We start from the raw sequence: 24,702 nt of genomic DNA, 5'->3' as shown, positions 1-24,702 counted from the left end.
CCCTGCATGTCTGTATTATATTGAACTATTAGTTCCTTTGCAAAAGGATGAGAATATTAAGTAGCTTTGTTGCGCACAAGAAGCTGCTGCTCATGAACTTCAAAATCGAATTTATTAATTCCATGTTATCAGTAATGTCAAGGAAATACATTTGGTTATAAATATGTGTCTTCTTTCCAATGTCCAACCAACAACTCACTGTTCTTTCTCCTTCTCTTTCTCTCTTGATAGTCCAGTCTACCTATCACCTTCTCGATACTAACGGGCCACTCATTTTTGGTATGTAGTCAAATGCTGTCCTCAAGTGGAAATTGTGGGAGTCTTTCACTCAACAAACAAATGCCTTATTTCATCTCACCTGCCCCTTTATTTTCTCAAGGATCACACTCTGTATCATTTTAGGAAATACTCAATCAATGGCATTCTCTATTTACACTTCTCCAGCAGTCTGTTCTGAATTTTACCCTGACACTTCAAGGAACACAACTTATACAATGTGCAAAGTATCACATCCAGGCAAAATTTGCCCACAAATAAAGTCACTCAAAAAATCCTTAACTTCATACATAACTTAAGAATAGCAGTATCTCAGTTACACTAAAGGTAAGTAAAGATGAAATATCAACAAAAAATTTACATTCGTCTCTATATAAATACCTTCCCCAGGTATCTAAACGTTTCTGTTATACATCAACTTACACAACACGATTCCTTTGTAATTAGTTTCACATTATCTTAAACTCAACAGCGGCTGGGAGAGCAGTGTGGTGACACCATGCACCTCCATACCAAATCTGAATGACACCTTTGGCATAGGAAGACACGGTGGTCAGTTGCTCTCCATTGGCCTGTCTGGACCAAAACACAGATCTTTACCTTATCTTACCTTACCTTATTGACCATAGGCACGAAAAAATATTTGCTAGGTTTTCCACCAAGAAAGCTTAATCATAATAATATACAGCCACATACAAAAATATTCATAATTACCTCTTCTCAAAGACACTTAACTAAAAAAACTTCTTCTACCTATACATATACACTGTCCAGACACATTAATGTGATCACTAGTCAAAAGCCTGAAAAACCACTTTTTGCAGCATGGATCACTGCAAGACATACAGAAAGAGTTTCATTGATGTTCTAGAAAGTACCGCCAGGGATGTGGAGCCATGCCAACTCCACCGCTGTGGCAAGTTGCATTAGGTATGTCGTTTGAGGGTCCATGACATGAATAACCTGATGGAGGTATGTATGGCCAGGGGAATATGGTAAACTCATCCTGGTTTTCTTTGAACCATGCAAGGATACTGCAATCTTTGTGACACAATGCATTGCCCTGCTGGTAGATGTCATTGTGCTGAGGAAAATTGAATTGCATGTGGGGGTAGACATGGTCCCCAAGGATAGATGCATACTTGGGCTGATCCACTGTGCCATCCAGAAAGATGAGACCACCCAGGGGAATGTAACAGCAACATTCCCCAGACCATAATTCTCCCTCCAGCCTGGACCCTTCTGATGATCGTTGTAGGGTGTTTGCTTTCAGACATTTCATATTGTACACACCAATGGACATATGATAATGGATCATAAAATGTGTTTCACCAGAAAACACCACCTGTTGCCACTCAGTTGTCGTCTAGTTGTGGTGCTGGCTTGAAAATTTCAAATTTCATCACCGATGAGTAGCATTCAGTATGAGTGCATGAACGAGATGCCTGCTGTGGAGGCTCATACGCAACAGCACTTGTGAAATGGTTGTTGAGGAGACACTGTTTGTAGCTCTGTGGTTTATCTGGAGACTCAATTGCATGTCTACTCACCCATACACATTTCTGCTGGTGTTGGCCACCCTTGTCATCCATGGCCCATGGCATACCACAGTTACCTCGGTGCAGTTTTGCTGTGCATGGTATACTTTAACCATGGTGGCACATGAACTGTTTACAAACTTAGCCATTTCCAAAATGCTTCAACCCTTGCCCCAAAAGCCAATGACAGTGACCTTGTGGATGTCAAATCAATTGCTCTGTTTCTGCATTATGATAATGACTGCACTATTTTTCATGTCCCCCGAAAACCTTTATACACCTTCCACTGCTAGTGCAGCCACCCGTCATCTGTGTGTGGTTTCTGCATACTGACTTCGAACATAGACACTGATCCCATTAATGTGAATGGATTGTGTATATACTGAAGTCTCTCGGCTCAGTTCTGTTTGTATGTTGCGCTAATCTCAGAAACTACTGTAGGATGTTGTTCTCACTAATAAGTAGATTAACTTACCAGAAGGTTTCTTTATATAATTTACAATTATCTCATGCAAACTGGCTGAACTTTGATGAATTAAAGCCCCTTCCTGTCTCAAGCTTCTTCATGCCAGTGTTGCGTGTCAGAGGATGGTTCATTCCTATGTTACATGGGAGAGGGTACTTTGTAGCAATGTTATGTTGGGAAAGGTAGGAAAAAGTCATATAGAAAACGGAGCTCACTTCAGACTGGCACTGAGGTCAGGTAGTCAGGAAGTGGCTGTAGCTTGTATGAAACTTATTGCAGTCAAGTGGGCTTGTTGGCTCAGTAGCTTGCAGTTTAAGTTACATGAAAGTGATGGTATTTAGTTACCTAGTATTTTTCTCCAAATTTTAATTATAACTCTACACAGTGAGTCTTAAACAAAATTACCCCTATGCCAGACAAGTTCCAGCCAATGACATGCAGTGCTACCTACTTGAAGCTGGGGCAAGTCACTATTACTTAAATGAACTACAAAACAATCCTGTCCTTACTTTAATAGAGACATAAGATTAATTATTCAACACTCAAAGTTTACTATAGTATCCAGGTCACATTTTAAATTTCATCCAAAGAATCATACAAAATGGAACACTCATAAAAAAATTTACAAAAAAATTTACAAAAAAATTTAATTGATATTCGTCTATACGAGAAATATTAAATACATTCAAGAAAATACATTATCCTCTTCATTAGCTCACTTGCAAATTCATCACTTTCCCATTACATGAATTTACACAATTGGCTAGATATCACTCTCAAAAATTGGACTTAATAGGAAAAATACAATTAGTTGGAAAAACATAAAACTGTACTAATGCACTACATTTCAAGTAGTATTTATATAATTGCTGTAAAATTTCGGATCTTCTACGTGCACATTGGCAAAATTCTTTGTAGGTTTTGAACATAGCAGACAGTAGGTTTTTGGATGGGATTTTTCTAAAAGATAGTAAGAGAAATAAAACGACATAAAATAGGGAGTTTGCTGCAGTGTATCAATTCAGATTGTAGGTAGGAAAAAGTCATATAGAAAACGGAGCTCACTTCAGACTGGCACTGAGGTCAGGTAGTCAGGAAGTGGCTGTAGCTTGTATGAAACTTATTGCAGTCAAGTGGGCTTGTTGGCTCAGTAGCTTGCAGTTTAAGTTACATGAAAGTGATGGTATTTAGTTACCTAGTATTTTTCTCCAAATTTTAATTATAACTCTACACAGTGAGTCTTAAACAAAATTACCCCTATGCCAGACAAGTTCCAGCCAATGACATGCAGTGCTACCTACTTGAAGCTGGGGCAAGTCACTATTACTTAAATGAACTACAAAACAATCCTGTCCTTACTTTAATAGAGACATAAGATTAATTATTCAACACTCAAAGTTTACTATAGTATCCAGGTCACATTTTAAATTTCATCCAAAGAATCATACAAAATGGAACACTCATAAAAAAATTTACAAAAAAATTTAATTGATATTCGTCTATACGAGAAATATTAAATACATTCAAGAAAATACATTATCCTCTTCATTAGCTCACTTGCAAATTCATCACTTTCCCATTACATGAATTTACACAATTGGCTAGATATCACTCTCAAAAATTGGACTTAATAGGAAAAATACAATTAGTTGGAAAAACATAAAACAGTACTAATGCACTACATTTCAAGTAGTATTTATATAATTGCTGTAAAATTTCGGATCTTCTACATGCACATTGGCAAAATTCTTTGTAGGTTTTGAACATAGCAGACAGTAGGTTTTTGGATGGGATTTTTCTAAAAGATAGTAAGAGAAATAAAACGACATAAAATAGGGAGTTTGCTGCAGTGTATCAATTCAGATTGTTTTCTTTATAATGTGCAATGACTGTAATGTACGTGTTAAACCTACAAATAGCTAATTATAGATGCTGGTGATGTAAAAATATGTGTGCTGCAAGGAGAGGACATTCATTTGTTAATTTGTCTGAAGGAAGGGATCAGGCAAATAAACTGGAATGATTACCACTATTGTATGTTACTGCACTTCTACTGGCTTATAATGTGCTAGTGTGCACAAGATGGAATATGGCCGCAAGGTAAAAAGAAGCCAGTTTACCAGTTCCACACAGGACAGACTTTTTAGAGAAACATAGGCTCTTCTGATCGCTAAATTTAATAATTGTGAACAGCGTTCTCTCCGTGATGTGCTAATAGCAATGAACTACTGTAACTGTTGTTCACTTTAGGTTAATTTATGTTTCTTGATTCATAATTTCAAAAGATTAACTGCAAGCAGTATAATTTTATTAATAATTACATCTTAAAGTTGCAAGAAATAATTTTCTGTTACTAAAATTGCACATACTGATTGTGGTGGTGCAGTGGTTAGCACACTTCACTAACTTTCAGGAGGACGATGGTTCAAATCAGTGTTCGGTCATCCAGATTTGTTTTTTTCCATGATTTCCGTAAATTGTACCAGACAAATGCTAGGATGGTTCCTTTGAAAGGACATGGCCAGTTTCCCTCCCCATCATTGACATAAACCGAGCTTGTGCTCTGTCCAAAATTACCTTGATGTCGATGGGACATTAAACCCAGTCTTCCTTTCAATACATTTTACAGACAGTAGCCACATATATACCAATGGATGTACCTGCAAAATTATGTCATTGTATGACACATACGTCAGAAGATAATGACATCATAAACACTGAGCAGTGTGAAAATGACACTCCAAAGTTAAGTTCCTGAGAGATACAGGTGAAATATGTGTACAAATATGTACAAAATACTTAAATACATCTGAAATATATTGTGTGTGTGTGTGTGGGGGGTGGGGGGGGGGGGGGTGGGAGGGTAAAGTCACAGGTGAAAACCTCATCCTAAACCCCTGGAACAATTTCAGCCAAATTCAGTGCACAAATGGTAAGTAACACACAGCATGGGGTGCAGATAGTTGTACATATATGATACCTCTGTCTCTAATTTTCTGGCAGTACACCTCTTCTTTAATAACTTTTTGGTGCAATTACAGAAATTTTGAAGTTTAAACTTTGATTGAAGCAATATTTTAAAATTTGAAGTGAACAGATATAGAGTACACTACTGAGGCCACAGCCTCTGACCAATCAGAACATTTGTTATGATTCACCATTGGTCTTCAGGTAAATGATGCAAACTTTGACATCTCATGTGCATGTGTTCTGCTGACCTGTTCACTTTGTATCAGAGTATTCTCACTATGTTACAGTATAGATTTAGAGCAGTTGGATGTATTTGTGGGTCACAGATAATGTAGCTGTACTGATGTTGTTTTGTGTTGTTGTGGTCTTCATTCTAAAGACTGGTTTGATGCAGTATTCCACACTGATCTATCCCAAGCAAGCTGCTTCATCACTAAATAACTACTCCAACTTACATATGTTTTGATGTGCTTACTGCATTCATGCATAGGTCTCAATCTACAATTTTTACTTCCCCCACTTTCCTGCACTTCTAAATTGAATATTCTTTGATGCCTCAGAATGTCTCCTACCAACCGAACCTTTCTTTTAGTCAAGTTATGCCATAAATTTCTTTATTCTCCAGTTTGATTCAGTACTTCCTTATTAGTTGTACAATTCACCCATCTAATCTTCATCATTGTTCTGTAGCATCACATTTAAAAATCTTCTATTCACTTCTTGTCCGAACTATTTGTTGTCCACATTTTGCTTCTGTATGTGGCTACATTCCAGAGAAAGACCTTCAGAAAAGACTTCGTAACACTTAAATTGATATTAGCTGTTACTAAATCTACCTTTTTCAGAAATTATTTTCTTGCTATTCGTAGTTTTCATTTTATATCCACTTTACTTCAGCCTTATTAGTTATTTTGCTGCCCACACAGCAAAACTCATCTAGTACTTTTAGCATATAATTTCCTAATCCAATTTCCTCAGCGCTGCCTTATCTAATTTGATTACGTACCATTACCCTTATTTTACTTTTGTTGGTGTTCATCCTGTAATTACTTTTCAAGACACAAGCCATTCCATTCAGCTGCTCTTCCAAGTCCTTTGCCACCTCTGAAAGAATTAAAACGTCATTATCAAACTACAAAGTCTTTATTTCTTCTCCCTGAACTTTAATTCCCTTTTCAAATTTCCCCTTGGTTTCTTTACTGCTTGCTCAATTCACAGACTGAATAATACTGAGGATAGGCTCCAATAGTTTCTCATTCCCTTGCTAACCACTGCTTCCCTTTCCTGTGCTTCAACTGTTATAGCCACAGTCTGATTTCCGTACAAGTTGTAAATAATCTTTCACTCCTTGTATTTTATCCCTGACACCTTCAAAAATGTCAAATAATATAGCACAGACCACATTGTCAAACACTTTGTGTGAATCTACAAATGCTATAAATGTAGGTTTGCCTGTATTCAGTGTATCTTCTAAAGTAACTAACAGGGGCAGTACTGCCCAAAGTGTTGCTCAATTTCTCCAGAAGGTAATATGATCTTCCACATGATCAGCTTCTATCACTGTATTTTATTCCTGACACCTTCAAAAATGCCAACTAATGTAGCACAGATCATATTGTCAAACACTTTGTGTGAATCTACAAATGATATAATGTAGGTTTGCCTTTCTTCAGCATTTGTATTTGTATTTCTTTATTGGTCCTGTAAATCATGTTTAGGTACATATTTTGCACAAACGGTGTAGGACAAGTCAGGTTGGTACAGTATATACATCATACACATTGTTATTTTGAGAAGATAAATAATTAAAAATTATTCAATACATGTTGCATATTGATGACAAAATTAATATAATGAAATAAAATGATGGATTGGTTAAGAATATTTGAGCAGTTACACTATACTTTTCTGGTACTCTAAAAACTCGGAAACAGAATAGAAGCTCTGGTCAAGCAAGTACTCTTTCTGTTTCACTTTAAACTTTTGTAAAATTTGCATCTGTTTCAAATAGGATGGCATGTGATTGTACAGCATTATGCTAGTATGATACACTCCTCTCTTACAAATGTTTGTACTTACTGTATTGACATGCAAACAATTCTTCTGCCTAGTATCATGAGGGTGGTAATCACAGTTATACTTGAAGATATTTCCATCTTTTAAAATACTTCCTTTTGTGAAATTTAGTATTTCATACCTATATAAGCAAGGAAGAGGTAGTATATTGAGATTTTTAAATATTGGTCTACAGGAGTCACTTTATTTAGCATGGTTTATTATTCTAACAATCTTTTTCTGTAGCCTAACTGTTTTGTTTGTACCTACAGAGTTCCCCCAAAAGATAATGCCATACATCAGCAGTGACTGAATACTGCCATGGTACATTGTGATCACTGACGCATGGCTAGTATTTTGTGAGAGGATTCTTACTGCATACATAAGTGTGTTTAACTTTTTATGTACATGATTAAGATGTGTCTCCCATTTTAGTTTTTGCTGAATATGTATAACTAAAAATTTTGTGTCACTCACAGATGAGGCAGTTTTTCCATCAATTTTAAAAATCTGTCTTGCAGGATGTAGTTTCTGTGAATTGTGGAAATTGACTGTCACTGTTTTTTCATTATTTATTATTAGCTTGTTTGTTCTGAACCATTGTGTTAAATTTTGTATTTTACCTGTAGCTGTTTTTTTTTTGTAGGCTTTCCTCATCACATGATTTGATTAGGATATTTGTGTCATCTGCAAAATGTACTGTTGCCCCTTCAGTAATTTTTTCTGACAAATCATTAACATAAAGACTGAAAGGAATTGGCCTAAGGACTGACTCTTGAGGAACTCCATATGTAATGTTTTGTGCATTACTGTAAAAATTACAAATTTGTTGTGTTTTTATGTCTTTGTATTTTATTTGAGTGATCTGTTGATGGTCATGAAGGTAGGAATGTATCCATTTGTTTGGCAGGCCTCGTATTCCATAATTACCTAGCTTCTGCAACAGAGTATTATGATCAGTTACATCAAAGGCTTTACTAAGGTCAAGAAATATGCCAGACACATGTTGCTTATTATCTACTGCAGTTAGAATTTCATTTAAGAAGGTATAAATAGCGGACTGTGTTGAATAAAAATCTCTCGGTGTACATGCCGCGTCAATACAGGATAAAACTCCAAGCTTTCGACCACTAGCTCCACGGTCGTCGTCAGGGCTAAAAGTGACTGTCGTGAACTAGCGAGGTTCCCACTTTTATATGCCAAGGACGGCTTCTGATTGGCTGGAATACGTCATAGCAACAGCGATATGGCGCGTACGTTCCTCGCAGCATCATCCCTTGAATTAGGAAGTAAAGTGTGGGAAGTTTTTCTCTGTGATTTTTCTTTATCCAGTGCACTCTTCCAAGTGTTGCTAAGTGCATAGCCGTTGTCTCTGTTGAAGTTATTATCGCTAAGTCTAATTTCGACTGCTTCCCGGATCACAGAGTCCCAATAATTCGATGCTGACTGTGTTGATCTGCTAGTTCTGAATCCGTGTTGCGCATCACTTATTATGTTTACTTTATTTAGAAAGGCTGTTAGCCTTCTAAGAAATAGTTTTTCAAGAATTTTGCCAAAGCCTGACAATACTGATCTACAGTTTGCAGCTTCATGTTTGTCCCCTTTCTTGTACAGTTGTATCACTTTTGCCATTTTCAGATTTTTCGGGAATATACCACTCACGAATGGTAAATTGAAAATATCCGTTAATGGTTGTACGATAGATGTTACACTTGCTTTGATAATAATATCTGGTATTTCATCAGTACCTGCTGAATACTTATTGGGTAACCTTTTTATAATGACAGCTAATTCCTCAGGTCTTGTAGGAGACATGAATAGGGTTCTTGTAAGAATTTTTATATCTGACTGGAGTGTATTGCTGTCTGGTTGTGAGTTGTAATGTTTTGTAATCAGGTGATGTGCCACGTTAGAAAAGAAGTTGTTAAATTTATTAGCCACTACTGTGGGGTTGATTATATTATTGTTGTTTTCATGAAGTTCTATATTTTTGTGGGCTAATGATGTAGTACCTGTTTCTCTTTTTATGATACTCCAGGTTGCTGTAGTCTTATTCCTGGAATTTTTTATTTGTATGTCATTTTACATTTTCTTTGCTTTTGTTATAACTTGTCTAAGTATTTGTTTATATTGTTTAAAGTAGTTGATAAATACAGGATTTGTGTTTTGCTTTGAGTGCTCATATAAGATCCTTTTATTCTGGCATGTTATTTTTATTCCTGTTGTGATCCATTTATTTGGTTTGTGTACAGAATTTACAAGTGATGTATGTTTAGGAAAGCCTATTTCAAAAAAATGTTTGTACGTGGCCATAAATTTATCAAACTTGTCATCTGTGCTGTTTGAAATGTAAACATCAGTCCAGATTTCTCTTCTCAAGAGAGAACAAAAGTAATCTGTGTTTTCATTATTAAACTTCCTGACAATAGCTCTAGTTTTATGGACTTGTGTGTTTCCTGGAATAGCAAGTGTTAGTATTTGGGCATTGTGATCACTAAAACCAATGTTTGCAGTCTGTGTGTTGCAGATATATTTATCTGTATTTACAAACACCTGATCTATGGTTGTTGCACAAGTAGTGGCTATACGAGTTGGGTTAGTTATAGTTGGTTTTAGGTTAAAGGACTTCAGTAAGTCTTTGATTTCATCTTTAAATATACTGGGTTTGGAGAAATAAACATTGAAATCTCCACATATGATAATATTTTTTTGAGGGTGTTGAAATCCTCTAACAGCTCTTCCATATGATTATAAAAAACTTTTTTATCACCATCTGGTGACCTATATTCACAGATGATAACTGAATTTCTAGTTGGCAGTTCTACTATTGAGAGTTCTATGTCCTTTTCTTTAGGTAAGCTATCAAATTTGGTTATGTTAGTGAAGTCTATATCTTCTCGAACATATATGCAGCTACCACCATACCTTAGCACTTCTCTACAAAATGTGGCAGCTAATTTAAACTGAGGTAGGTGTGCTAGTTCTATCATGTCTTTATTTAGCCAGTGCTCAGTAAAGCATAAAACAGAAATATAACTCATATCATTTAACAAGATTTGTATTTCATTCAGTTTATTGGAAAGAGACTGAACATTCTGATGGAACAATTTAAAGTATGAAGTAGGGACTATATTGTGTCTTGCTTGACCACTTACCTCTTTTTTACATCTAGTATTGTTAGCTGTAAAAAATCCTCCTTGTTTTGAGGTGTGGGTGGTGTCTTCTTGCTAGCTGGTTCCCTGGATTCTGGGCCCTGCCTTTTGTGTGTTGTGGTGCTTCTAGTGGTAATCCACTTGTCAAGTAGTATCTTCTAAGGTAACTTGCAGGGGCAGTACTGCCCAAAGTGTTTCTCCATTTCTCCAGAAGGTGATATGATCTTCCATGTAGTCAGCTTCTATCACTGTTTCCATTCTTCTGTAAGTAATTCATGTCAGTATTTTGCAACTCTGTCATGTTAAACTAATGGTTTGGTAGTATTCACACCTGTAAGGATGTGACTTCTTTGGAACTGGAATGGAATTATTCCATTCTTTTTGGTATGAGGACATTCTGCCTGCCTCACACATGGCTGTCTCTTCCAAGAATCTTAGTCATTCTGAAGGAGTGTAATCAAATCCGGGGCCTTGTTTCCACCTAGGTCTTCCAATGCTCTGTCAGATCCTTCTCACAATATCATATCTCTCTTCTCATCTTCATTTACTTCCTCTTCCTTTCCTCTTCTGCACTATGCTATGAGAATTATTATTGGCCTGTTTATTTGTTATTTAACACTTTTATGTATTTTTTAAAATGTGTATGTCAGCAGAAACGGTTAGTGTGGCCCAAATAATTTTGGAAACAGTCCATTTTTGTCAGTATAGTGTAAATGGATAGATAAAAAAATCTACTCACCAAGCGGTGACAGAACACACACAGAAAAGTTGACGCGGAAGGAAGAGGGGTGAAGGAAAAGGACTAGAGATGTCTAGGAAAAGGGGTAGATTTTGGAAAAGTCACCCAAAACCATGGGTCAGGGGGGACTTATCGGATGGGTTGGGAAGGGAAGACTCAAGAATGGATGTAAAGTATAATGGGAGGACAGTTTGGAGTGTTAGAAAGCGTGGGGGTGGCAAAAGAGATAACCAGAGGGTCGATAAAAAGATAGAAAAACAGAAGAAAAGAAAAGAAAAAATTTGGAAAAAATCAGAAAAATTTGTATGAAAATCGTGAGAATAGACACTGGTTAACAAGAGGTCTTTCCTTCTCAACCCGTCCGATAAGTCTCCCCTGATCTGCAGTTCTGGATGACTTTTCCAAGATCTACCACTTTTCCTAGACCTCCCCAGTCCTTTTCCTTCACACCTCTTCCATCACCTTCAACCTCTCTGCCTGAAGAAGGAGCCACTGGCTGCAAAAGCTTCCATAATCATAACTTCTTTTATGTGTGTGTTCTGCCACCACTTGCTGAGCAGATTTTTTATCTATCCAGTTAGATTATACAATTTTGCATAATTCATAAAGAGTTAAAAGTGCTCGTCACGGCATAGATGGATCAGCTTTGTTAAAAACTGACTGTGTTTCTTTGGCATATGATCATGTAATAACTGTTTATTTCCAAAGAAACCTAGCTCATTCAAAAGCCCTTATTTCACCTTGTACAGTAATTGGATTTCCTTATCTGAAAAGTCATTGCCTGAAATATGATCCATAATTAAAGTTTTAAATCACCAGAAAATATTTTGTCATTTGAAATTTTAATATATTTTATATTCCAGATCTCACATTATACTTTTGTTGCTCTAATTTTTCTGAGCCAGGTAATACAATTGACTATCTGAATAATGTACTAATTAAGAAGTTAATAATTAAGAAAATTATGAACCTGAGAAATACACTGCTACACAAAAACTGAGTAAACCACTGTGTATATGCATATAATATCTACCAAATAGCTAACCTGTCTATTACATTTGCATTTATCTAATATACAGTTAAACAAAATTATTTTATTTAGTAGAATGACACCATTATTAAATTTGACCCATGTATAAATATAATATAGTTACTGATTTCAGAAATTATTAATGCATTGGTCTTTATATACCTCTCCCAGACAATAAGTCAACAGTCCAATGTTACTCTTAATGGAAAAGTTCGCATTTCGCCAACATGTAATGTTCTGAATGTAAATGTGGGTCTTAGTTATTCACACAATCTTAATTATTTTGTGCAATTATGTCATGGACCTATTTGGAGTAGCCTGGCTGCAGTAGTCTGCATAAAATTTTTCACTGTGAGATGACTGAAGCCTCTTAACCATTACTAAGAAATGTTTGTAATCATGCATCTTCTTTCAACTTATATTTGGTGAAGATTTATGTCACAGAGACATGAGTTACTTCATTATAGAAGAGTGTTCTGAACAAATTGCAACTGCCAACAATTATGAAGTGCGTGTGTACTAGCCTGGTCTTTGTAATAAATGAACTAAATTGCTAGAAGAAGCTGATCATTGCCAGTATATGTGTGTGTGGACAACAATAAATGTGGAAATAAGTCAACTTTAAATCAATGATGTCACCTCTGTTATTGTTCAATTTAGTTGAAAATCCAAACACTTTTCAGCAAGGAACTACAAGAGTGAGATGCTACAGAGGAACTTCAGTCACGAACTAGTCTAGTAATACAATATCCAGTGTTCTTAGATGACACTTACTGTATTGTCTTGGGATGTTCTTTTAAAATCATGATTAATAAAATGTAGTTTTAATAAATATATTTTTCTGTGGGAAAGTCTGTTCTACACTGTATAATTCACAGTCCTGGTCACATATTGCTATATCAGTACAGACTACAGATAACTTGTTTCAGCTTTGCAACCATCAGCAGATCTGTAAAGGAAAAATAGAAATAAAGATTTATTAGAATTTGGGAACATGAACATGCAATCAGAAAATCAAATAAGCTTATTACCTTATGAGGCAGCAACATGGAGGATGTGTAATTGTTAACTGAACTGATGAACAGTTCACAAGGTGTCCCAGAAATGCTGTGACAAACTTCAAGGGGTTGTAGAGAGTGTCTCAAGGAACAAATCAAGGATAGGAATCCACGTCTGGAAACATCATCCAAAAATGCTATGGAGTGTTGAAGCAACAGGCATTGTTGCCTGCCACTAGGCCACCCCTCTGGCAGCAAACATGACTTTGTATCCTGATGGGCTGTAGGCAGAATGCTGGCATTGTTGTTTGCTGTTCAGTGATTGTGAATGATTGCTACAATTGCCAGTGAAGCAGATGGAGCTAGCTGCTACGTAGACAGGCCATGTCATCTATGAAAGCAATGTCCTGTTGGCTTGATGGACGATGGTTTGGAACACAGAGTTCCATCTGCATTAGTTTTCTCCTGTATACCAAAAAACATTGGAGATTTTAGAGGGTGTTAGGAGAAAAATAAACTGTGGATGCAAACCTATGTATGAAAGTATCATCAACTGGAGTAACACAGCATCTTATTTATATTAGAAGAGGCCATTTTCTCCACTGGCAATCATGACAATCAGTCGTGATCACTGAATAACAAACAACATTGAGAGATAATATTCCTATGAGGAATATTGAGGTAGCTAAAAAGTGCATATGCTTAGTGATAGGTATTTAATTTGGAAATGGACCCTGTGAGTTTAAAGCACTTCACAATTATAGAATGAGATAGTAATTCAGCCTGGACTGAACTGTTTTTAAGTATAGCGCTCTATTTGTTTTTTTCTTAAAAAAATACTGTAAAAGCTACACAAAAAGACTGAGTGAGCAACATACACATCAGGGTATGGTAAAGATACAATGCACTGCATTTGGAAATGAAATTATGTTGGCCTATTTTGAAAGTGGTTATACTCTTAAAAAGAAAGGAATTAAAAATTCTAGCTGCTGCAAACAAAGAAATTTCTACATTTTTGAACCTATGCAAACAGACCCTGAAGTAAGGTAGGGGAGGCATATGTCATCACTCTTAAGACATTAATTAACCTGACACAACATTTCCTCAACAGAAGTTTGTTCTTGCAGGGTGTCATAGTTGTACAGTAGTTACATTTGCTTAAATTACATTTTTATTTAAACAAGAAGAATATGAAACATTTTTTAGTCTGTAGCTCTCTTGTCCATCATGTAGAAGATTACTTTCAATTCTGTTACAGTAAATTTCTTTGTTTTTGTTTTTATAGATTTTGTTTTGATTAATGCCATAATTGTAATGGCTAACATCATGGCCTGACAAAAAAAAAAGTAAAGCACTCAGAAGGAGAGGAGTCAATGAAGTGAAATTTCATGGGTTGAGTGGGTACGTGATGTTATTTAAGTGACAATTGAATTGAGCCAAATTTACAAAAAACTTGTCAGTGGGATCCCTCGCCCCTTATCAGTATGATGTTGCACTCCCTCCGGCTTGGATGCGTGTAATGACTCAGTTGATTAGGGTGTCATAAATTCATTGTGTCTTCTCCTAAGCTAAACTGGTGCACAACTTTAGTAAGTAGTTCTTCATATTCTGGGCACTGGAATTGGGACAGAGGTACAATGTGAGCTGATTACCGAGTGAGGTGTTACTGTGGTTAGCACGTTGGACCTATTTTCAGGAGGACGACAGTTCAAACCTATGTCCAGACATCCTAATTTAGATTTTCCATTTCGCTAAATCACTTCAGGCAAATTCTGGGATGGTTCCTTTGATACGGCACCGCCAACTTCCTTCCCCATCCTTCCATAAGCCAATGGGACCAATGACCTTGCTGTTTGGTCCCCTCCCCCAATCAACCAACTGAGCTGATTGCACACATATTCTAAGGGGGAAAAGTCTCAACATTACACAGATAGTTCACATAAACATGTTCCCTGTGTGGACGAGCATTGTCCTGTTGGAATATGACACCATGATACTGTTGCATGACAGATAACACATGAGTATGCAGGATATTATGATGTACAGTTGTGCCATCTCAGTTTCCTCAGTAACTATGAGCTGTGACCAGAAGTCATACCCAATGCTCCCCACATCATGACGCCAGGAGTAAGACAACTGTGCCTCTCCAAAACACTGAAAGATTAGGATCTCTCCATGGGTTGCTGCAATGCTCACTGATGATGGTCATCCAGTATAGTACAGGACTACAATTAATTGCTGAACACAATGTGACACCATTCATCAGCAGTCCATGCTTCCCAGTCATGACACCACTCCATACACAGCTCTTTGTGTTGTTGAGTAAATGGCATCCTATTCCTTGAACGGTAATTCCCTAGTCCAGCTGCTGCTTGTCTCCAGCCATTGATGTGAAGTGACATAGGATGTTGAACAGAGCCCATTGTGCTCTGGACATGCTTCAGCGACAATTTTATGGCATGGCATTGGAACCTAGTGTGCCACAGACAACGGGGATCTTGGCTTGACTGCCTAGATTGCAAGGATGATCGAAAACTGTATTAAAACAACCTTGGTCTCAAGGTATGCTGTGCACTGACGAGATGCATGGATGTTGAGATGGAGTAGTCATTAGCAGGCAACCTCTGGGGAAACTGCCGCATCTCAGTTGTATAAGACTTTCTAAGGCACGTGGGGTTCTGTCTGAGTGGACCCATATATCCCTAGCTGCTAGTGGGACTGAGATGAAACCTTTGAAATTAAACTCATCAACTGTCAGCAGAATGGGTGTACTGCTGGCAGGTATCAATACTCCGTCAAAAAGAGGGCATATGTAGCCAGTCCTCCTGACTCAGGAATTAATTCAAAGATGATTAAGTAACAATGTGCATACAGCTAGCCAGAATGTGTTTTTAACAGTTAAAAGGAAAGAGCACAACTCTGGAAAAGTTTCACCTTTCTATAATCAATAAGTTTAAGAGGGCATTGCTGGCACTTTAAAATCTGTCAAGCTATTGTGAAATGGGACACTGTTGGTAGAAACTCCTAGTTCCCAACACGTACAGAAGCTCTAGAAAGCTAAATGCCTCAGGGAATAAGCAATTGAAACTGAGCTACACAACACCTTGAATTACAGCATAGGTATTGTGCCATCTAGAGATCTGGGAGATATTCCTACAGAGGAATTGAAAATCGAGTGGGTCCAAGATGACATTGTTGATGCGCAAAATGTAATGAATAGGGTGAACAGTGATCTAGTTAAGTCAGACTCATTTATACGTACTTTCAACAGCATGAAACTTCCATGACATATCAAGGTAGATTTCGTTCACTTAAATGTATGACCCTACATCCCCAACTCAATGTGCTGTTTTAAATGCCAGTGCTTCAGGTACGCTTCTCTCAGTTTTAAGGGTGAAGCCAGAGGTGGAAAATGTGGTTAGGGTGCTCCTGAAGAAGTTAGTTCTTCATCTCCTCCATAATGTGTCAACCGCTGTGGGGATCACCCTGTCTGTAGTAGGGAATGTGGTATCTTACTAGAAGAAAGAAAGACACAGGAGCTGTGGTGAAGTCAAAAACCTGTAAAGCCATGCAACCTCCCACATTCACTACATCTTTCGATTCAGCTCCTAAAAAGTCTCTTCTGATAGCTGATGCCTCTACAGAAACGGAGGTTGTTAGTGTCAGCATTAATACTGCGATTGTAATGCAATTTAAAGCTGCATTATTTTAGAGCCCATAGCCCCCCCTCCCCCCAAACACGTCAGAAAAAGCCCCATTGCTGACATTGCAGAGTTCCCAGCACCTCCAGACGCAGCGTCTATCAAACAGTTTAGCACTGCCATGACCACTGCTGTGGTAGTTCATACAATGCTTTTCCAGGCCAAAAAAGCAAATGCAGGTGAGAACAGGAGGTAAACTATCAGACCATATTGACATCATTTGATCTGATGGTTCTACTGCTTCTGCTTCAGAGCCAGTGAAATGTGAAGTTTGCCCAGTGCAACCATATCGCCCAAAGACTTATCCTCCACCCATTGCAGGCTCCCCTCCCTGTCAGAGAGACAAGCTGAAAGTGGAACAACAATGATAAATGGCTCCTGTACTACAGTGGAACACGAATGGATTCAGTGATGTGGAGGAACTGAAACTCCTAGCACAGGCATACGCCCTGTACTCATGTTTAACAGAAATACATTTTAAGTTCACTGATGCCTCTGTGCTGCGGGGCTATATCCTCCGCCACAAGGATGACCTCGCTGAGGAAAGAGCCAAGGGGGGGAATTACTGTGTTTGCCAACTGACATGCATCACCCTTCGGCTCTTCCTTTGGTTATTGACCGATAAGCAGTAGCCATTGAAGTCCATGTGGGCCAGAAGATCACTGTCCGTTCACTGTATTTACCTTCACAGGATGCAATAGACTCTGAGGCTCTCACAGACCTTATAGAACAACTCCCCTGTTCATTTCTCGTACTGGGTGACTTCAATGCCCATAATGTATTAAGGGGCTTGAACTCGACTTGTCCTAGGCGTCGAATTTTGGTGGGCCTCATGATGTCTCAGAAGCTGTGCATCCTCAACAAGGGAAATCCCACTCACTTGTCAGATGCTGTCAGATCATCCTCAGCCACTGACCTATCTTTCTGCTCTCCAGCTCTTGCAGATTGTGCTCAGTGGGAAGCAACTGATGACCTTCATTCCAGTGACCACTTTCCTCTGTGGATCGGCTTACAGGATGGGGTATTATTAAACAGGAAGCTACTGAAATGGATATCTGGCAGAGCTAACTAGCTGCTGTTCAGCCAGCTGGCTGTGTTTGAACACCAAGGCAGTGTCCAGAAATGGCTGCCTTGTAACTCATCTTAGGAGGCAATCTGAACTTTGGTGGACAGCCCCATAGCAATCTGTGTCAGGTGTACTGCTCTATGATAGTTTAAATGCTGTCCAACATCAGACTACCTTGCAGCCTTTTGAGTCACAAGAGCTTGATGCATGATTACGGAGAGCAAGAAAAGGTCATGACAAGTGTACGTGGACTCTGTCAACCATTTCACTTATTCTACAAAAGTATGTGAAGCTGTCAGAAGGATTTCCAGTAAACACAGGTGTTTACCAACAGCAGAGGAGCTGAAACAAGGTTGTCCCCAAGCAACATCCTACAGACATCATTCAGACGATGGCAGAGTATCTCGTAACTACTACTGCCAATGCCAGCCAATATCCAGGAGTCCACTGCTACCATAGAGAGGGGCCAGTTGGAATGCAGATCCAATAATTCTGAGTTTTACAACTACTCCATGTATGGGATGGATTTGGCACTGTCTGATGCTCGTAACACTGCACTCAGTCATTACCAAATCCAGTACAGTATGCTTCGACATTTACAGGCAGCGTCAGAGGAAATCATCCTTGAAGGTTTTAATTTGATATGGCAGATAGGTCACTTCCCTCAATCGTGGACAGAGGCCATCTTGATACCTGTCTTCAAACCAGGAAAGGGCTGAACGTGTCCCAGTCAGTCGTTAATGGAACATCATCATAATGAACGGATTGGGAAGACCCATGAACGAATGGTTAACTGTCATCTGGTCTGGGTTTTAGAGACCAACCGATTCTTTAGCTGCTCTAAATGTGGATTCTGGAGATTTTGATCCACTGTCGATATCTTATCCCTGCTACAGGCAACTATTCAGCAGGCTTTCCTATGTATCCATCACTGTATCAGTATAGTTTTTGACATCAGTGAGATGTATGACATTACTTGGAGGCACAATATTGTAGGGCGACTCCACCAGTGGGCCTTTCATGACCGTCTACTCATCTTTGTACTGTCCTTCCTATCCAAGCACTTTTTTTAGGTCCTGAGTTAGTGACATGCTGTCGGATCATATTGTGCAGGAATATGGTGTTTTTCAGGGCAGTGTTGTGTTTTAAGCGTCACACTCTTTGCCAAAGCCGTAATTAGTATCGCGTCTACTATAATGGGTACTGTACAATGCTCTTTATTTGTGAACTATTTTGCAGTTTTCTGTTCCTTCTTCAGTGCTGCAATGGCGACTCACCAGCTGCAACTTACAGTGAAAATGTTGGGAGGAGTGGTCTGCAAAGACAGGTTTTACGTTTTCTGCAGATAAGTGTGTGTGTGTGTGTGCGTGTGTGTGTGTGTGTGTGTGTGTATGTGTGGCGGGGGATTAATTTCAATTTACCAGACTTGCATATGGAGGGCACAACTCTACTTTTTAGACTCTATGAGGTTTCTGGGCCTCATTTTCTATTCCAAAATGTTGATGTTACCACATTTAAAGGACCCAAAATCCAAAGGCTCAGATGACACTGAATGTTCTATAGTCACAGGTTTTGCGGGGTGGACAGGGCTCAACCGAGCTGTGGGTACACAGTATACAGCTCAGCGAGACCTTCTTAGTTGAAGACCCTTGAAACTATACACTATGCAGGGATCAGAGTGGCCACAGGTGCTTACAGGACAATATTCCACAGCTCATGGTGCGTCAAGCATATAGGGTTCTCACTGCTCCAAATTCACCAGCCTATCAAACTGTGTTTGTCCAGCTATGGAACGCCCTTTCTCCAGTTTCCTGCGAGCAATGAGACCATTTGAAATTAGTGTGAAGCGTGAACTGCAATACTGTGGTGTGGGGCATACACAGGCTCAAATCCATGGTTTTAACCGATTACCACCCAGGTTACTGCAGAGGCCCAGAGTAATTATAGATTTAGTGCAGTACAGGAGAGACTGCACTCCTACTTATCTTGTTAGTATGATTTTTTCCAAAGTTTTAATTGAGCACCAGAACTATGTAACTGCATCCACAAATGGGTCTAAACACCGGAATTCTGTTGATTGCTCCGTTGTTTCCCCAGGCAGTATCCACAAGATCCAGGTGCCTCCAGTCCTCACGGTCTTCGATGCCGAATTATCCGCGATCTTGAGGGCGCTGGAGCAGGTGAGTTGGGTCGTGCTTCCGAAATTCGTGTGTTCTGACACCCTTCTCCATTTACAAAGCTTGGGGAAGGTGTTGTTTTCCGCTGGGTATCAAGAGGAATGAAAGGGCAGATGTAGGAGCCAAGAAGGCGTGTCGTGATCCTCAGTTAGTTCAGTGTGCCATCCCCCTATATGCTATCACCTCACTGTTGAGGTACAGAGTCATAAGTTGATGGGAAGAAGACTGGCTGGAAGTGATAGACAATATGCTGCGTATGGTAAGGTACACAACACGATCATAGTGCACTACCTTCCAGACATACAGGCAGGATGAGCTCCTCCTCCCTCATTTTAAGATAGGCCACAACCCTATAACCCATGGCTGCTCCCTCCAGTGAGAGGATCCTCCTGTGTGTGGTTCTTGTGCTGTACAGATCACTGATCGCCACATTTCACTAGGCTGTGTTTTATTTTCAGACCAGAGGGCATCGGCAGATTCGCTGACAGATCTGCCCTCTGCTTTAAGTGACATTAAAATGAATGTGGTTAGAGTTTTAAGGTTTTCTGACATGACCAGCTTGTTTCCTAAGATTTTAGGGATACGTTCTTAATGTGTCAACGGCAGTACAAGATCGGGCTGTGTCACATCCAAATTTTTTACAAATTTGAACATTGCATTATTCGACCAACGGGCCAAATGGAGACCCACAATAGGCCCCTTCCAAACTCTGTCAGGTGCTTAAAGCGGTGTCTCTCACATTATGCGACATCTCCATGTACTTCATTGTGATCCATCAATGTCTGGCACTGTTCACAACCTTTATATAACCCATCCAAACCCATTGTCAACACTGAACACGAACAACATTAATGCACTTTGGTGCATGTTCTATCTGACAAAGAGAACTGCAACTCTCGGAAGTCTGATGGTGAGTATATACTCACGAGCCAAAACATTATGACCACATGCTAAATTGCTTGTTTGTCTGTCTTTGAAACAAGATACATCACTGAGTCTGCATACTAGGAATCCGACAGGTTGTTGGTAAGTTTGTGGAAGTATGTGGCATTAGATGTCTACACACAGATCATGTAATTCACATAAATAACGGGCCGCTGATTTGCGTACGCGATGATGGCGGCCGATAGCGACCTGGATAAGTTCCACAGGATTTACATCAGGCGAAATTAGTCGACGAGACATCAACTTGAGTTCACTGTAGTGCTACTGAAACCACTGTACAACGGTTCTGACTCCGACACGGACAATTATACTGCTGAAACATGAATCACTATCGGGGCAAACATCTAGCATGAAGGGATTCAGGTGGTTCACAAGAGCCAGTGTGTCATTACTAGCACAGGTCCCATTCAAGCGCAGGACAATCTCTCCCATAGCATAATACGGCTCCCTCCAGCCTGCATCCGTGGCGCGGCGCACGTTTCGAGCCACCGTTCACCTCAATGACGGCGTTTGTGGAGACGACCATCGACCTAGTGTAGCAAAAATGTGATTCACCCTAAGAGCCGACACGTTTCCTTTGATCGACGGTAGAATCCGCATGATCCCATACCCAGGGCAATCGTAATTGACGATGTCGTAGGGTCAAAATGTGACACGTAAGAGTGGTCTGCTGCGGAGCGCCATGTTCAACAATGCAACACTTGTCCATGTACCAGCATTGTGCTCTTTCGGCAGAAAGGCCACAGTTCACCATCTATCCTACTTTACAGAACAGACAAGCCTTCGAACGCCACGTTCTGTGAAGAGTTGTGGACGCCCAACCATTTAGCGCCTAGTGGTAATTTCACTGTCCTTCTACCTCTTTCCGTAGATGCTCACGATAGTAGCACGTGAACATTTGACCAGCTTCACCGTTTTCGAGATACTCGTTCGCAGGCTCTGCTTAATAGCATCTGCCCTTTGTCAAAGTTGCTTATCTCAATGGATTTCCGCAGTTGCAGCCCATATCTTGGCTTGAGTGATCCTCCGTCCGTGTCTGCTCTGCTAACATACTTTTGTTACCGTGTCACGTGCACACAACGCCACCAGGCGGCATATAACGTCACGGTTGGCCGTGTTCCTAATGTTTTGGCTTATCAGTGTATGCATGAAGTTACATTGACATTTGGCCAAGTCTCCTGAGTGCTTCTGTCTTTTGGTCAGGTGGTGTATGTACTCAACATCAGTATAATAGTGACAAAAATTTTAGTTAAATGATTTGAAATTACAAAACAGATTGTATCATTGTCACCACAGCAAATAATGAAAATAGTTATGAATCTGGCTAACCTTTCGTTACAATATTGCGCCTATTTATGTAAAAATATTTATCTTTTTTGTACTTTGCCTGCATTAATTATAACTAAATGAAAGCTAAATCGTAGTACAAGTCCGAGCTGCAGCACACAGATCATGAACCTTCCACATCTTCCTAAAAGCCTACCCGATCCATCCGATCTAGTATCTTTTGTTAGAATGGCCATCTTGTACTGCAGCTGGTTTCATCTATGCTTCTTCAGCCACAAAGTGAAAACATCACTTTCTGTGATAGGGGAGAGTGAAAAAAATGTAGTACTTCATGGTCGAAAAGTTGTCTTGTTCAGAACTTAGCACCTTCTCCATCTTTACGTGGTGCACACAGCGCAACAGGCAGTAACACAGTTACAAAATCTGTAAATTAGATGACATGACTGCACAGTAAGGTGTTCAACAGGAGAGAAGAGGACAGTTTTGGTTCAGTCCGAGGCTATTAAAGAGTTGGTTCTACCGGCCAACATGACTGTACTATTTGGAGTACTCCCACACCCATTTGGTCGAATGTTGCTCATGGGTTACTACACTCTATTCAAACAGTGAACAGATTTTGCTTTCAAAACGTATTTATTCGACTTTAATTACACCACAGAACGTTAAAAAATAGAAGAGACGAAGATAATGGAATACATTCATTAATATGATAACATGTAATGCTTTGTAGGAAAAAAAACTGGAACACGCTGTTTTAATTTTTTCTTTTTTTTTAGTCTGAGTATGTAGCATCTTTTTGCTGGTTATTGTCGTGGTTTTCCAACAGGATGCTTCTCAGCCGTTCTGGTTTTTTTCTGTGTGAGTTTTAATCTCTAGTGGCAGCGTAACATCATACACACATGAACAAAAATATATTTTGTGAATATTTTGTTGCTTTATTTTCTAATTCATTGCATGCACTCGTGCGAGGAGGTACACAAGAACGTCGTTTATCCGGCTGCCATTAATCTGGATTTCCGGTTTATCGGGATTCATTTTTTGTTTCCTTTTCCTTTTAATATTCCACATACGGAGATAATGCCGAAGATGTAAAATTTAATGGTTTACCTAGAACGTCACCCGGGAACAACTACAGCTGAACTGATGTTATTGAAACGCATACGCGATCACGCTGCTCTCAAACGCCACACAAGTTTGAAACAAAAGAAACCTACGCACTATTTTAGTTAATAAACGTGAGTAGTCTGCAGTAACTGTAGAGTTTAAGTGGCAAAAAGGTCTTTCTTATTAGTGGCAAAATAAAAGGTTTTTATATTGTAGTACCTGTTAGAGTTTTTACACTTAGTAGAATATTTCAGGATTTTCGGTAATCCGCTTTACATCCAGCTCCATCTAGTCCGGATAAACGAGGTTCTTACAATTTCAGATAATTAGCTGAAAAGTGGCATCCGTAAATATATTAATAATGTAAACAGACGTACTTTGCAGACTTTAATGAAATATGTCAACGCTTCGTATATGGAACGTACCTCCAAAAACTACTGAATGGGTAACTATCTAACCTGTAAGATACAATATGCTTCGTGTACTTTCTACCAAATTTAGTCATCGTGGCACGACACACCTCAAACTCAGAATCAGTTATGTAATAAATGGCACAGTGAAAATCTTACCTCCCCTCTTTCCCCGTCCCCTCTTTGATAAATTTATGAGGACCCCCATTTCTCCCACAACGATGACCGTAAACGAAACAATTTTAAGTTCTCACAATAATAAAGAAGTTTCCTGATTGTGTGTGGCGGATGTCCTCTCAACTGCTACTGCAGAGACGGCGTGGGATTTGGCAGTCCTTGACCTGCTGAGATCATTCCCGCTTGAGAAGAGAGCGCAGGAGGTGATGAATGGTACAGGACTGCGTCCGCTGTATGCAGAGGCCATGCAAAGTGCAGGACAGGAAATGAGCGCTACGGAAGACGTCTGCAAATCCGGCCCTTGCATCCTGTCGCTTTGCTCTCGCTGTCTGTGGCCCTCAGGCAGCTGGGCCTCACGAGAGCATTAGAGAGCACTGCCGACTCCAAAACTACTCATATTTATGGAAGGTCACAACTAAATATAGCTGTCTTAGCAGCTAGAAGTGTCGTGTTTCTTCTAGCTTGTTGTATGTTACCTATCCGGCATGAAGCTTAGGAGCTCCCAGGTTCTAGATTAGTATCTTTAGGACTGGAGGAAACGAGACAACGGAAGCAGTCAATAAATTTTGCTATTGGGGCAGCAAAATAAATAGCAAAGGCTGAAGTAGAGA

The sequence above is a fragment of the Schistocerca nitens genome, chromosome 2 (genome assembly GCF_023898315.1).
Source record: "Schistocerca nitens isolate TAMUIC-IGC-003100 chromosome 2, iqSchNite1.1, whole genome shotgun sequence".
NCBI lineage: Eukaryota > Metazoa > Arthropoda > Insecta > Orthoptera > Acrididae > Schistocerca > Schistocerca nitens.
The sequence above is the reverse complement of the archived record's forward strand: the minus strand, read 5'-3'. Positions refer to the sequence as shown.